This window comes from Fundulus heteroclitus, unplaced genomic scaffold (assembly GCF_011125445.2).
Source record: "Fundulus heteroclitus isolate FHET01 unplaced genomic scaffold, MU-UCD_Fhet_4.1 scaffold_28, whole genome shotgun sequence".
Classification (NCBI taxonomy): domain Eukaryota; kingdom Metazoa; phylum Chordata; class Actinopteri; order Cyprinodontiformes; family Fundulidae; genus Fundulus; species Fundulus heteroclitus.
The window spans coordinates 2,586,010-2,601,076 of record NW_023396689.1 but is presented as its reverse complement, the minus strand read 5'-3'; the positions used below and the strand labels follow the sequence as shown (position 1 = coordinate 2,601,076).

The following is a 15,067-nucleotide window of genomic DNA, read 5'->3' as shown; positions in this document are numbered from 1 at the left end:
GGGCTCATCGCAATATATATTAAAAAATATTACAGGTTAACCACTTGTGTAACATCAGGTAAAATGACAGAGCACATCAGAGCTTTTTCTCTGTTCTGGGTACAGAGTGGTATGATTACAGATGATTTGGAAGGGAGACTTGTTCAAATATGGCATTGACACCAACCTTCAAAAGGTTGGTGTAAAAAGTGTGGAAGGTGCTGGGGCTTTGCTCAGCTGGAGCCTCTATTTTGGCAGTTTATGTGGCATAGAGCGAAACCCCAGCAGTGTGGACGCTGCTGGAGCTTCACCTCACGCTGCAGCAGGTGGATCCAACGCAAATAACAACTCACTTGTTAAGGTTTTAAAAGCTGATTGACTGCCAGTGGAGGTCATCCTATACTGAAATGCACTTTGTCACAAATTTTATTATTTCAGCAATGTATTGCACATAAACCAATTTATGAACAGGGCTTAAATTCACATTAAAGTTTAATGTTAAATATCAGATCAGAATAAAGGAATCAGGAGAGTAATTAATTTCATGGATTAGACCACGGATTCCTAAAGGGGGGTTCAAAAGACACCACGTTGCGAGATGAGCTATTCTGACTTTAAAACTTAGAGAATATCCTAGTCTTATTATAGCAAATGTATGCTGTTAATTGTGGAAAAATTATCATGTTTTTCTTAAAGAATTTACAGAGAACATTCAAGTTCAAGTACAATAAATGATGACTAAATGTACATTTTGCAGTTATTCAATGTACAATAAGCAGTTTTAGGACGTGAAATTTACAAGTTGTTTTGTAATGTTGTTTACATTTGTACTGTATTTTTAACGGGGTTATTCTGGCAACCACAGCTGCCAGTTTTTTTCCGTAAAAACAACAGATTTCTTTTTAAAGATGTTTAGATTTGTACTGTATTTTTAACAAAATCATTCTGGAAAAACAACAGGATATGTATATATATATATATATATATATATATATATATATATATATATATATATATATATATATATTACAGTCTTACTATCTACATTGCTTCAAATTACTTCTAAATGAAAAGTCAGGCTGTAACAAACCACTCGTCAGACAATATACAATTCACAATAATGCAAATTTATTGTTGAAAAAATAATGAGAAAGAGATCATTAAAGTGTGTGTGTGTGTGTGTGGTCGCACTTGTGTTTGTGAGAGAGAGGGATTGTGAGTGAGGTGTGGTAGTGAGTGAGTGAGTGAATAAATGTGAACCTTGTTAATATCGAGCCACGAAAATAGGTGATATAGGTGTTCATCGGCTCCATCACTTTGAAGGAACACCTAGGGGAATAGAGAAGAGAAACAAACACAATAATCTCCATTAGTTTCATTAGCAAAGTCAGCAGTAATCAAAGATAACAGTAGCACTAGCACACACACCTTTTTAAACAGCTCGCCATTCATGGAGAGCTTGTGAATCATAGTAAAGGCTTAATTAACATGCAACTGCATTGCTTCTAGAAGAACATCTAGAGAAACATATGGGTGTTCACTGTTGCGGTCACTTGAAGGAACAACTAATGGAATAGAGAAGAGACAGAAACACATATTCTCCATTAGTTTCATTAGTAAAGTCAGTCAATAATCAAGGACAACAGTAGCATTAGCACACGTACACTGAACATGTGGGAATTATGTACAGTGCATCCTGAAAATATTCACACCCCTCTCAATGTTTCACAATTTGTTGCATTGCAGTCATCTCCTTCAGTCAAATAAGTTAAATTCAATTCAATTCAATTCAATTTTATTCATATAGCGCCAATTCATGAAACATGTCATCTCGAGGCACTTTACAAAGTCAAAATCAGTCAGATTATACAGATTGGTCAAAAATGTCCTATATAAGGGAACCAGTTGAATGCTTCAAAGTCCCGACAAGCAGCATTAACTCCTGATGAAGCGTAGAGCTACAGGAAGAGTCGTCTGCATTGTCCATGGCTTTGCAGCAATCCCTCATACTGAGCAAGCATAAAGCGACAGTGGAAAGAAAAACCACCCATTAGCGGGAAGGAAAAACCTCCAGCAGAACCGGGCTCAGTATGAACGGTCATCGGCCTCGACCAACTGGGGGTTACAGAAGACAGAGCAGAGACACAACAAGACAGACAAAAAAAGCACAGAAGCACACATTGATCCAGTAATCGGTTCTACATTATATGGTAGTAGCGGGTGAGCCGTCTTCTCTGGATGATGTCACAGTTTAACAGAACGTCAGACCAGGTGTGCCTACTATGAAAAAAAAGAGAGAGAGCAAAAAGTTAAAAGCTGAAATGATGACAGTCATTTCAATGTAATACAATGCAAAACTGGAGAACAGTAGACTGAAGAACAGTAGAAATCAGTAGAGTGAGAAAATTAGACCCTGATGTCCTCCAGTAGCCTATGCCTATCACAGCACAACTATAGAGGTAGCTCAGGGTAACATGAGCCACTCTAACTATAAGCTTTGTCAAAAAGGAAAGTTTTAAGATTAGTCTTAAAAATAGATAGGGTGTCTGCCTCACAGACCAAAACTGGGAGTTGGTTCCACAGGAGAGGAGCCTGATAGCTGAAGGATCTGCCTCCCATTCTACTTTTAGAGACTCTAGGAACTACCAGCAGACCTGCAGTCTGAGAGCGAAGTGCTCTGTTAGGAATATACAGGGTAATCAGAGCTCTGATATATGATGGAGCTTGATTATTAAGGGCTTTATACGTTTGAAGGAGAATTTTAAATTCTATTCTTGATTTAACATGAAGCCAATGAAGGGAAGCAAAAATTGGAGAAATATGATCTCTCTTGTTGATTTTCATCAGAACTCTTCCTGCAGCATTTTGGATCAGCTGTGTTGTATGGTTCAGAAACAGAGGACTCAAATGCAAGAACTGACACAGTGGGTTCAAACTCAAAGTTCCTTTAATACAGTCCAGGGTCAAACACCAAAAAATCCAGCAGAAGCAGAGGTATCCAAAACAGAGGCAAAGACAGGTCCGAATTCAGGCTGAGGTCAAAAAACACTAGAAAGCTAAGTTAGACAAAAGGCTGGAACGCTAGGCTCAAAGAACAAAGACGAACTGGCAACGGGAAGCTGCATCAGTAAGTATTAAATAGTCTAACAAACAAAAGAGGAGCAAAAACACCAGGTGATTGACATTAGGCTGTGGCAGATCCTGATTGCAGGGAGGAAGTGAAGCTGCCTAAAACAAGTTCAGGAAATGAGTACAAAATAAAACAGGAAGTGAAAAGAATAGGTAAAACAAGTAATACAAGAAACACATCTAATCAGGACTGCCCCTGACAAGCTGAAGACTTTGAACTGCATTTTGTGGACTTCCTGATAGTAAATAATTACAATAGTCCAGCCTTGAAGTAACAAATGCATGGACTAGTTTTTCAGCATCACCCCTGGACAGAATAATTCTCATTTTGGCAATATTCCGGAGGTGAAAAAAAGGAAACCCCGGAAACCTGTTTAATATGGGATTTAAATGACATGTTTTGTTCAAAAATAACACCAAGATTTTTTACTTTATTACCAGAGGCCAAGTTAATGCCATCCAGATTAAGTGATTAAGAAGTTTATTTTTTGAGGACTCTGGACCAAAGATTACATCTTCTTTCTTGTCAGAATTTTAATGCAGAAAATTTAAAGTCCGACAGATGTCCAGTCTAATGCTGTCCCCTTTAACCATACAGTATGTTCAAGTCTTTCTAGGAGAATATTGTGATCAAATGTACCAAATCATTAGTGACCTTCACCAGAGCTATTTGAGTGCTATGATGACCTCTGAAGCCTGACTGAAACTCCTCAAGTAGGTAATTTTTTTGTAAATGTTCACAGAGTTGATTAGCAACTACTTTCCCAATAATTTTAGATAGGAAAAGGAAATTAGGTATAGGTCTGTAGTTTATGAAGTCATCTTGATCATAAGGTTTCTTCAGTAAAGGTTTAATAACAGCTACTTTAAAAGCCTGTGAAACTATCTATTCTATTTACTAAGAATAGATTAATCATGTCTAAAATAGGGCCATTGATCAAAGGGAATACCCCCTTAAACAACTTGGTTGGGATTTGGTGTAACATACAAGTAGAAGGTTTAGAAGCTAAAATTTTATAGCTCAGAAAGCTCTACTGCTTCTAAACAGTTCAAACCGAGCAGGCTCTAAAGATTCCTCCAACGCTGCCTCACTTACTGAGGATGAGGTAATCATGTTTTGGAGGATGCAAATTATTTTATTTTCAATTGAATCAATTTTATTTATGAAGAATCCCATATACTCATTACTGCTGAGAACTAAGGGAATGGATGGATCAACGGAGCTGTTACTCTGGGCATGTTTGGAAACTATACTGAAGAGAAATCTAGGATTATTTTTATTCTCCTCAATTAATGATGAAAAATATGCTGCTCTAACTCTAAGGGTCTTTTTATACAACAGTAGACTGTTTTTCCAGATTAGGTAGGATTCATCTTGGTGTGTCCTAACATTGTGCTTAAAATAACACAGCTCTAAATTAAACCATGGAGCCAGATTTCTGTGAATAATCACCTTCTTTTTCAAGGGAGCTACATTGTCTAATGCAGAACGCAATGAGGAAGTCACACCGTTAACAAAAGCCTTTATTTGTTAATGGGAAGAAACAACATTGCTGCAATCTGCAGGGCATTTCTGCCTGCAGGGGGACAGACTCTTTAAAGTTTGATACAGCATTATCCGATAAAGATCTACCATAATGGAACCCTCTTTTGGGAGTGTAGAAATCAGTTAAGTTAAACTCAAAGGTTATTAAAAATGGTCAGATAGGACAGAGTTGTGAGGAAATACTGTTCATTCTTCACAATCAATGCCATACGTCAGCACAAGGTCTAAAGTATGAAGCCAAGAGTGCAACGGTTTATGCACATTTTGTGCATAAACCAATTGAATATAGGATAGTTTTAAAGGCTACACTAAGGTTATCACATTCTGTGTCAACATGAATGATAAAATCCTCCACTATAATAACTTTGTCAGTATTTAACACCAAATCAAACAAGAAGTCTGACAACTGATGCAAAAACTGAGAATAAGGGCCTGGTGGACAATACAAAACAACAAAGAAGAGGTTTTATCGGTTTGCAGTTTGGATGAGGGAAACTGAAGTTTAAATGTTCAAAAGAATTGTAGTTTTAATTGGCCTGGGACTAATTAATAAATCAGACTGAAATATGGTTGCTACTCCTCCTCCTCTTTGGAGACAAGACAACTTTATTTGTCATTTTGTATGCACAGAGTGCGTACAGAACGAAATTTCGTTGCATACAGCTTGTAAATTGCAGTAAAAATTAAATTACAGTATAAGGTGCAGCAGTGATTTAAAAGTAAAACAATTAAAATGTAAACAATGCAGGAGAAAGTCATAGTGTACAGGTGAGTATTTTTAAAAACCATTTGTATGTACCAGTGTTGTAGTCAAGTCACTATGCCTCGAGTCCGAGTCCAGGTTCGAGTCTCCAGTGTTCAAGTCCGAGTCATGTCCAAGTCATTAAAAAAAAAATTGAGTCGAGTCCGAGTCAAGTCCACTACTCATCCGAGTCAAGTCCGAGTCGAGTCACTATTGATCCAAGTTCGTTGTAGGAACATGCCGTGACGTGTGATGTATGACATGAAGCAGTAACATTCCATTGCACTAATAATGGCGTTCCCCGAGCGAGCTATTTTTAGAACGTGACGTCATATCACGTACAGGTAGTGCAAATATGCGTTCTCCTCCACTCTTTTGCTGTAGTTACCCTTGGTTTTACTCGGTAAAACGACTGCTTTTTCCAAGTCTAAGACGTCTCCTAACCATGGTTTTTAAACATTGTTGTTATGGAACGTGCAACAGCGACTCGAGGTACGCTGATAGCCCGCATATGAAGGATGTTAAAGCCGCAAGCAGCGGTGACTACAAACAGAAAAAAAACGGCCGATGACGCCATGAACGCCGAGCAGGAGAAAAAAATCGACTTACCTTTCTATCAACTCGGCCCGTTTTCCAGTCTTTCTAAGACCTCGACACTCAAGCCATCGTTTGAGCTCAACATTGGTATGTTGTTCCACAGTTCTAACAGTAAAATGGGCACCTGGACATCCTCTTGTGAAAGTTTAACAGCGGAAAAGTCGGTCATATCGTTGTATCTGTTGCATGTGTAATGGCTGGTTGCTACGTGCGCTCTCACACTGTTTGCCAGGCAAGGGGCGTTGCTCATGAGATGGTGACGTCACGTGCGCGGTTGCGCCATTTAGATATTAAAATCATACCCCAAATAATATTCTAATGACATATTAAAATTATAGCCTAATGATATAAAAAAAGTCGAGTCTTTTTCTCAATTTCCGAGTCAGAATGATCTCAATGTTGGAGTCCAAGTTCGAGTCATCAGTGCTCAAGTCCAAGTCAAGTCACGAGTCTCTAAATTTAGCTAATGACTCGGACTCGAGTTCGAGTCTCGGACTCGAGTACTACAACACTGGTATGTACAGATTGTGCAAAGGACATTTGTGTAAGAATGCATTTAAAAACTAAGTGTTCGGCAGCATTTGTAAGGCTAGATGGAGATGCAATGATGCAAAATGTGCAAATATGCGAATGTTGTGCAGAGTTTATGGGTTGTAGTTCAGCAGTTCAACAGTTTAATGGCAGCAGGGAAAAAGCTTTTGCAGAACTTGGTGGACCTGCAGCGGATGCTGCGGAACCTCTTCCAAGAGGGCAGCAGGGAGAACAGTCCATTGTGGAGGTGTGAGTGGTCCCTGATGATGTTACGAGCTTGGGACACGCAGTGCTGAGATGAAATGTCTTTAATGGAGGGAAGAGGAGCCCCGATTATCCCTTCTGCTGTCCTCACCACTCTCCTCATGTTCTTCCAGTCGGAGGCACTGCAGCCTCCACACCACACAGCGAGACAGCTGGTCAGAATGCTGTCTATGGTGTTTCTGTAGAAGGTCGTGAGGATGGGCAGGGGCAGGTGGGCTCTCCTCAGGAAGTACAAGCGCTTCTGTGCCCTCTTCACCAGTGTCATGGTGTTCACAGACCAGCTTAGGTTGTCCGTGATGTGCACCCCCAGGAACTTGGTGCTGCTGACCACCTCCACAGCTGAGCTGTTGATGAGCAGTGGAGCGTGGTGAGGCTGGTTCTTCCTGAAGGTGACGATGATCTCCTTCGTCTTTTCCACGTTCAGGGTCAGGCTGTTGATTATGGCAATAATCTCTTCCCGTAGATCTGGGAATGTGGAAATTTAAATAATTGGAGGGAGTTGATTCATTTATATTAATGTAGTCCTCTTGCAGCCAGGTTTCTGTGAGGCAAAATAAATCAATCTGATCATCAGAAATCAATTAATTAACTAACAAAGTCTTTGGAGGGAGAGACCTTGTATTTAATAGACCACATGTAATTGTTTTATTTTTTGGTTCAAAGTGAGCCATATTGATTATTATTAGATTTTTATGATTTGTTCCTTTTGGATCTGTTATTGATCTGTTAAGTTTTGGCCGTGAGAAAGACATTGTCTCAATAGGGTAATAGGTGGGTAACAGTACAGAAGCTGCAGACTAGGGTGTGTTAAACTATGGCTCTGCTTCCTTATCTTTGTCAATGCCCAGCCTGACATACTGATCTGCCTCTTGGTCTGGCCTTTGCTATCTTGGATGGCTCTTGATATTGTTCCCTAAGAAAGTAGAATATCAAATCAGTAGAACATAGCGATATTGACTAGGAATTTGGTTGATTTATTGTTAATTTTCTGAATAACTGAAACAATTTGGACATTATCTTTTCTGCCTTTGAGGTTACTTTTGTTGTGAATTGGTTCTACGTGAATGTACTGAATTGCAATTTGAATTTTGGAATTGAAATTGCCTAAAACATTTTTTTTAAAGTCACACCAAAACTAAATCTTTCTGATATTAAGGATAAAGGGCAATGTATAAATATTACCCCAAGTCTTATGATTATACCTCAGTTGAACATCATAAACATAAAACACTTTTGAGGAAGAATCTAAAGTAAAGCAGCAACAAGCAATTTCTTGTACACCTATTTTTAACACACAAATTATGGCCTCTAAAATAAATAATTTCAGAATCACAAAGCTAGACCAGAGAGGAAACCATAGCATTGCATTATATTAGCTATTAGTTTTCTATTACAGCTGCTGCAACAGGTGACAACTTGTTTCCAAGCACTTCACAACTAATATCAAAACAAATTTACTGTCTTGCAGTAGGACTAGAATGTGCTGGTTAGAAAACCAATGAGCCTTTTAAATGCAAATGAGGGGTACTATGCCTAGTACAGAACATTTTTAGATTTACATTTATTGCTAGCCGACGTCTAATATTAAAAATACCTTAATGTTATAATTACGCAACCCTCATTACCACCTTAAATGGAAATGTTCTGTCAGTCTGTTTGGCAGCACTCAATATTAATTACTACAGCTACAGGTTAATTTAAAAGCTAGTACTTATTTGGTCTGTCATGTCTGGGAAGTAAAAAATAGGACACGATTGAACACTGTGGTTTAATGAGCAACACTAATTTAACCAGCAAGGACAGTAAAACGAAATAAGTCACCATTGAAAACCATAGACATCATATACGTAGAAGCGTCGTTGGGCGCAGGTTCGCACGTCAACGTCACCGTCATATTGTATGTGGCAGAAAAAAGTAACGTTCTGTTGTAATGAACGTGGATCAGAGAAGATGCCCAATTCCTGTGCTGCATGGAAATGTATTTGGGCTGACTTCACTACTTGTTTCTGTCTTCTAGAAACTAAGGCTGCACCATGTTGAAAAATTGGACACACTAAAGCTGCAGAGTGGCAACACTAGGAAAAAGCTATGCAAGACCATTCTTTTTCAAGGTTTTTTGCTTGCATACAGTACAGACTATTGTATTTAGACATAGATGTGCATATATAGATTTAGGTATATATACATACATACACATATATATATATACACATATATATATATATATATATATATATATATATATATATATATATATATATATATATATATATATATATATATATATGTGTGTGTGTGTGTGTGTGTATATGTGTATGTGTTGTGAATATAAGGATCAATTTGTTAAATCTAAACATTGTGGTCTTCATTATTTCATAAAACCGTGTCACATGTGAAACTTTAGGAACAGACTCTTTGGGGGAGTATTAAAGAGGTAAAATTATTAATATGAGAAAAAAAGTAAAAAAAAACAAAAAAAAACATAAAAGTTGTAATGGTATGAGAAAAATTTCATATTATGATAATTAAGACAGAACATTTCCAGAATAGTCACAGTTTGCAGAATTATTTTACTCCTGGAATAATAGGGCCAGGTTAGATTCTTTATGAGAATAAATTCAGGAGAATGAAGTTAAAGGGATACAAAAATAAACTAAAATATTACGAATACAAAGTATATTCTGAGATTAAAGTCCCTCTGATACTGTTTAAGTGACTGAGTAACTGCAGATTTGCCACATTTAACATGACGGATGCTCTGACGCATCTGCAGCACAGGCAGAACCCGCCCAACGACGCGTCTACGTATATGATGTCTATGTTGAAAACTTCTCTAAGCTAACTAGCAAGCTAAATATTAGTGACAAATGTGCTGATTTGGACAGTAATTTGGGTAGATTAGTTTACTGTCACCATGCTAAAAAAAAAGAACCCGCACTGCTTACCCTCAAGACAATATTAATCCCAGTTCTAGTTACTTCGTAGAAGATGAAAACATGATAAGTTAGAGCAGCTCCACCATCCACAGAGCCCAAACTTTAAGGCACCCATCAATGTTCACATTCTGGTCCACTTGCCGCAGGTCTACCCATCTCCTGTCAACTAACTTTCAAGTTAAGGCCGCTGCACGGTTGCTCAATGAATTGTTCAGCATTTTAATCACTATTACCAAGGTGCACTGATTAAACTGTAGTGTGAGCAGCTTTGGAGGTCATCAGACTAGTTAAAGCGCTGTACAAGTACAAGCCATGTACCATTTACAAAGCCAACTTACAACCTAACACAACTTTGCTGAATCAATGTAGTCGGGCAGAAACCTCGGTAAAAACAAAAACTTCACATTACAAGTCAAGATAATGGGCACTGAAGATGGATACCATTATCAATAAAGTGAATTCATATTAACTTTAACAGGGGACTAAATTTGTGTTCACTTCAATATGTTATAATTGTCCAGAGATTAGCAGTTACTTACTATACCTTAAGCAAAATGACAGACAACAGCTTTGCAGAAAAACAAGATAACAGATGTATTAGCTAATCTTCCAGAAAACCTTTAACTTCTTCTTAAAGGACACTTCCAAAGATCATTTCTTTCTCTTAACTTAAATAATTTCTGAATTCCAGAAAGACTTTTGTTCAATGCTTTATACATTATTTCCAGTATTGTTATTGTTATTTTTCATTTTCTTCTTAAACTTTAATGGCAGTTAAACCACACCATCCTTCTCCACCATCTTCGTCCATCGGCATCTCCAGGACAGCACTCCTTTGGTTCACCTCTTACCTCTCCGACCATTACCATTTTGTTTCCATTAACAACGTTATGTCCCATACGTCCCTCATCACTCATAGTGTTCCCCAAGCCTCTTCATTACATGGCACCCTTGGACAGATAATTTTCCATCGTGGACTCCATTTTCACTGTTATTGGTGATGACACTCAACTTTACATATCCACAAAGTCAATCACTGGTTCCCTGTCCAATACACTATCCAGTACAAGCTTCTTCTCCTCACATACAAGTCCCTTCATAATATGCCCCCTCCATTTTTGACTGACCTACTGAAACCCCAATGCCCCTCCCACTCCCTCCGCTCTGCAGACACTAATCTCCTCACACCCATCACCCACAGCAAACACTGGACCTTAGGGAGCCAAGCCGAGCCTTCGCTGATGCTGCCCCCATTCTTTGGAACTCACCGCCCCAAACCATCAGGAACTCAGACTCATTACAGAACTTCAAACCACATCTTAAGTATGTATGATCTTTTGTATATTTCTGTGTATTTAGAAATAGTTTTGTAAAGCATCTTTGAGTGTCCAAAAAAGCACTATATAAGTTTGATGTATAATTATTATTCTCTCTCTCTCTCTCTCTTGCCCTCTCTCTTTCTCTCTCTCTCTCTCTCACCCTCTCTCTCTCTCGCCCTCTCTCTCTCTCCATTTTAAGGCCAATTTCACATATTTTCTCACCTTTTGATTTTGAATTTGTATTGCCGTTGGGCCTGTGACCCCCACAGGATCTGGCAGGAGGCCCAGAGACAACCCATTTGGGCTCCACAGCGCCACCAACCTATGGGAATGCATGCTGCATTCACACTAATTACATCGGATGACACTTGCGCAGGAGCTATGGCTACTGCAGCTATCCAAGCTTGCTCCCTTGTTGTGTTTGTCCTTGTGATTATGTTCATGTTATCACCACTCCAAGCTCTAATACAATATGGGAGAGCTGAGCTTTGTAACTTGGGATGAACCATGGAGCTTACGGACCTCAGCGACCACTGAAACCAGACTTTATTCTCTCCGAACTGCAGTTTCAGAAGAGGCTGTGATACCACCGCTTCTGAGGCCCAGATGCAGGCAGACAAAGAGGCTGCTGCAGCGGTCTCTGCACCAGGCTAAAAGCTAATCCACACAGCCCATCTTTTCCTGGTCTCCTCCTGGCCAAAATAAGATCACTCCAGTGGCGGCTGGCCCATAGGGGGCGCTCGGGCGCTGCCCTCCCTAGATGTGGAGGGGAAAAGTCAAAATATATATAGATTTTAAAAGTACTATTAATGTCAGTTGTTACTTAATAGTACATGGCTACATGTAATAAGAATTATTAAAACACTTCTACTGATTGACTCTATCATTAACAGTGCATTTCCACCAACAGAACATATCATTTCTCTTCTTCTACACTTGTGGGGCTGTGACTCAAGGAGCCCTACAAGTGTAGCGAAATAACCAATCGTATACTGTTGCTAGGGAAGATTTATAAATATTTGGCCAATCAGCATCGCCAAAATGAATGGGTTTGGGGCTCCTGGAGAAGTAGCCCTAGCTGCACAGTGATAGGTGCACTTCACGCGTGACGTCACGAAATACATCCGCGCTACATCCGGGTCACGGTGGTCGGCAAAACAGTACTGTTTTCGCTTAACAGCGTGACAAAACGGGTGAATTAGAGCGTACTTTTAGTTTATTTTTGGAATCTAAACAATGCCTACGACTTGTTGCGCTCCCGGTTGCACACAGAGGCATTCCAAATCTTCGGATGTACGTTTCTTTCGTTTACCGAAGGACGAAGAAGGAAATGGATAATTTCAATGAAAAGGATGCAGGATGCCAATCGACTGTGGCAGCCATCATACCATGACAGAATTTGCAGTCTACACTTCATCTCCGGTAAATACAACTTAATTTTGCACTAGTCATTGTTCTACTTAAATAATTATATAAATAAAAAATTAGGATACATATTTAAGTCAAGGCGTAAACGTTTGTTTCGTAATAATATAGTAACATATACAATGTATGCAAACCCTCTGGCATGAGTCTGTGAAAAGGATTAATAAGACAAAAACACCAAAATAATCCTTTGTGAACAATGTTTTTTTATTAATTAAATGGTTATTGTGGAATCGTAGTAATTTTCCAACTTTTAATTTAAATGCATGTACTGGGTTAGGCAGGGAAATCTATTGGCCAGCCCCACCAAGATTTTTTTTCACCAGCCGCCACTGGATCACTCATCGACAAACTGGATGAGATCCAGCTGAAGATCGGCTCACGTAAGATGGACAGCTGCGTAGCAATCTTCATGGAGACCTGGCTAAATAAAAACATCCCTAAAGCTGCAGTGGAGCTAGCAGGCCACTCATTGTTTCAAGACCCCAAGAACTAAGCAGAAGAGAGAAGCAAAGGTGGAGGTTTGGCAATTTATGTTCACTATTCTTGGTGCACAGCTGCAAAAGCAATCAGAACTTTCTGCTCCATTCATCTGGAATATCTGGCAGTTGAATGCAGACAACTTAAGCTAGTTAGCGAGCTCAACTTTGTGATTATTATTTCAGCATACATTCAGCATTTAGCTAATGCTATGTTAGCTCTGGAGGAACTATACTGTTTCTTCAGCAGCCAAATGAACAGCAAACCAGAGGCAGCTGTGATTAATTATACAATTGTATGGTCAATTGCAAATAAACCATACATTCATTATAGTTGTGGGAGTAATCAACAGCCAAGTAATTAAGCTATTCAAGCAATGGTAAGACTCAGAAGCAGATGGAGAATTTCTTCAGAGCATATGGGATAAACCAAATCCAGACTCAACAAGTGTAAAATACAAATCAAGGAAAAATAGACGTTAAGATTACAGATTGACACAATTCATAGTTCACAATCCTTTTATCAACATTCTATGAAATACAAAAAAAGGTTTCTAAATGCTTTCCTTGCATGCTCAGCCATCTGTAAGTGACATGGCATTGATAAGGTTTACAGCAGGCTATACATATCACAGTGGCAGTGTTTATTTTTATAATGAAGGCGATCACTGACAAAAATCAATTGTGATAGAATTAAGTAGACTTCCAGCTCCTCCTTAGACATATCCTGTCTGTGGCTGTGAGAGCATTGGTGTGCAATGACTTACTAAAATGACAAATAGTCTGCTCCTCTTGAACATCACATTACAATTGGTTTTGATTTATTCTGGGCTGTTTTTCAAACTCACTGTGATGGTTCAGTTCAAATGAGAAATATCCAATGCTTTATTTCCCCTTGGACATAAATACTATTCTTGTTATAAGTGTCATAAATATTCTTTTCTGATAAAAATCCTTCTCATAAGAACTTTCTATTCTTCCTCTAAGCAACTTTACTACCATCTCTCTCACCAGCTCTTGCTCACTGATTAAGAATGAACTCCTGCAAGGCTCCTGTACTGTCCACACTTTACCTTAACCTCACCCTAATCTGCTATCCAAGACTCCACCCAGCCTCCCAGTTTAAACACATTTGGTGAAGAGAGGCCCTTCTCTGGGGATCCAGAAGCAATATTCCAGCATCCAAGGAAAGGCAATAATCAAATCTAATGTACTTTCTGATATGACTTCCATAACCCTCTTGATTCCTTAATTTATTAGACATGGGAGGAAGATGAGACTGGGAAAAATAAATGCATGCATCATCCTCATAAATGCTTCAAGAATATAAACTGCTTATTACTTTCCACCTGGCATACAGTCCCAAATCTGTGAAAAAGTCTGGCTTTCCTTTTGTTACACAGGGTCATTGATTCACAGCAATGTTTAACTCGTTTAGTTATTTTTGTGAAAGTATATTCACATTAAATGTATTTAATTATTTGAAGTGTCAAATGTTTATTTCAGTTCAGTCACCCAATAATTATTTTATGACACTGAGATATACTTTACATCACTGCCTTAATGGAGTTCTGACAAAATGGAGAAATTCAATTCAATAGTATTTATATAGTGCCAATTCATGAAACAGGTCACCTCAAGGCACTTTCCAAAGTCAAATTCAATCAGATTATACAGATGGAAACCCTGTAGATTGCATTAAATCCCAACAAGCAGCATTCAGTCCTCCTGCAGAAGCGTAGAACCACAGGGACAGTCGTCTGCATTGCCCATGGCTTTGCAGCAATCCCTCATACTGAGCAAGCATGAAGCGACAGTGGAAAGAAAAACTTCCCTTTAACGGGAAGGACAAATCTCCAGCAGAACCAGGCTCAGTGTGAACGGTCATCTGCCTAGACCAACTTGGGGTTAGAGAAGACAGCAGAGACACAACAAGAGAGGCAAAAAAGCAGAGAAGCACACATTGATCCAGTAATCTGTTCTACATCAGATGGCAATAGCGGGTGATCTGTCTTCCCTGGATGATGTCACAGCTAACAGAACGCCAGACCAGGTGCACCAACTATGAAGAAAATGTCAGAAAACAAAAAGTTAAAAGCTGAAATGACAACAAGCAATGC

General features: G+C 38.9%; 1 long non-coding RNA gene across 1 annotated transcript; it reads right to left on the bottom strand.

Annotated features, from left to right (window-relative positions):
- Positions 1-1,085: 1,085 nt before the first annotated feature.
- Positions 1,086-1,456, bottom strand: LOC118559395. The gene is made up of 2 exons (XR_004928826.1): positions 1,408-1,456; positions 1,086-1,308 (listed from the first exon to the last, which is right to left on the bottom strand). It is a non-coding gene; the product is annotated as an uncharacterized LOC118559395 (long non-coding RNA).
- Positions 1,457-15,067: the final 13,611 nt, after the last annotated feature.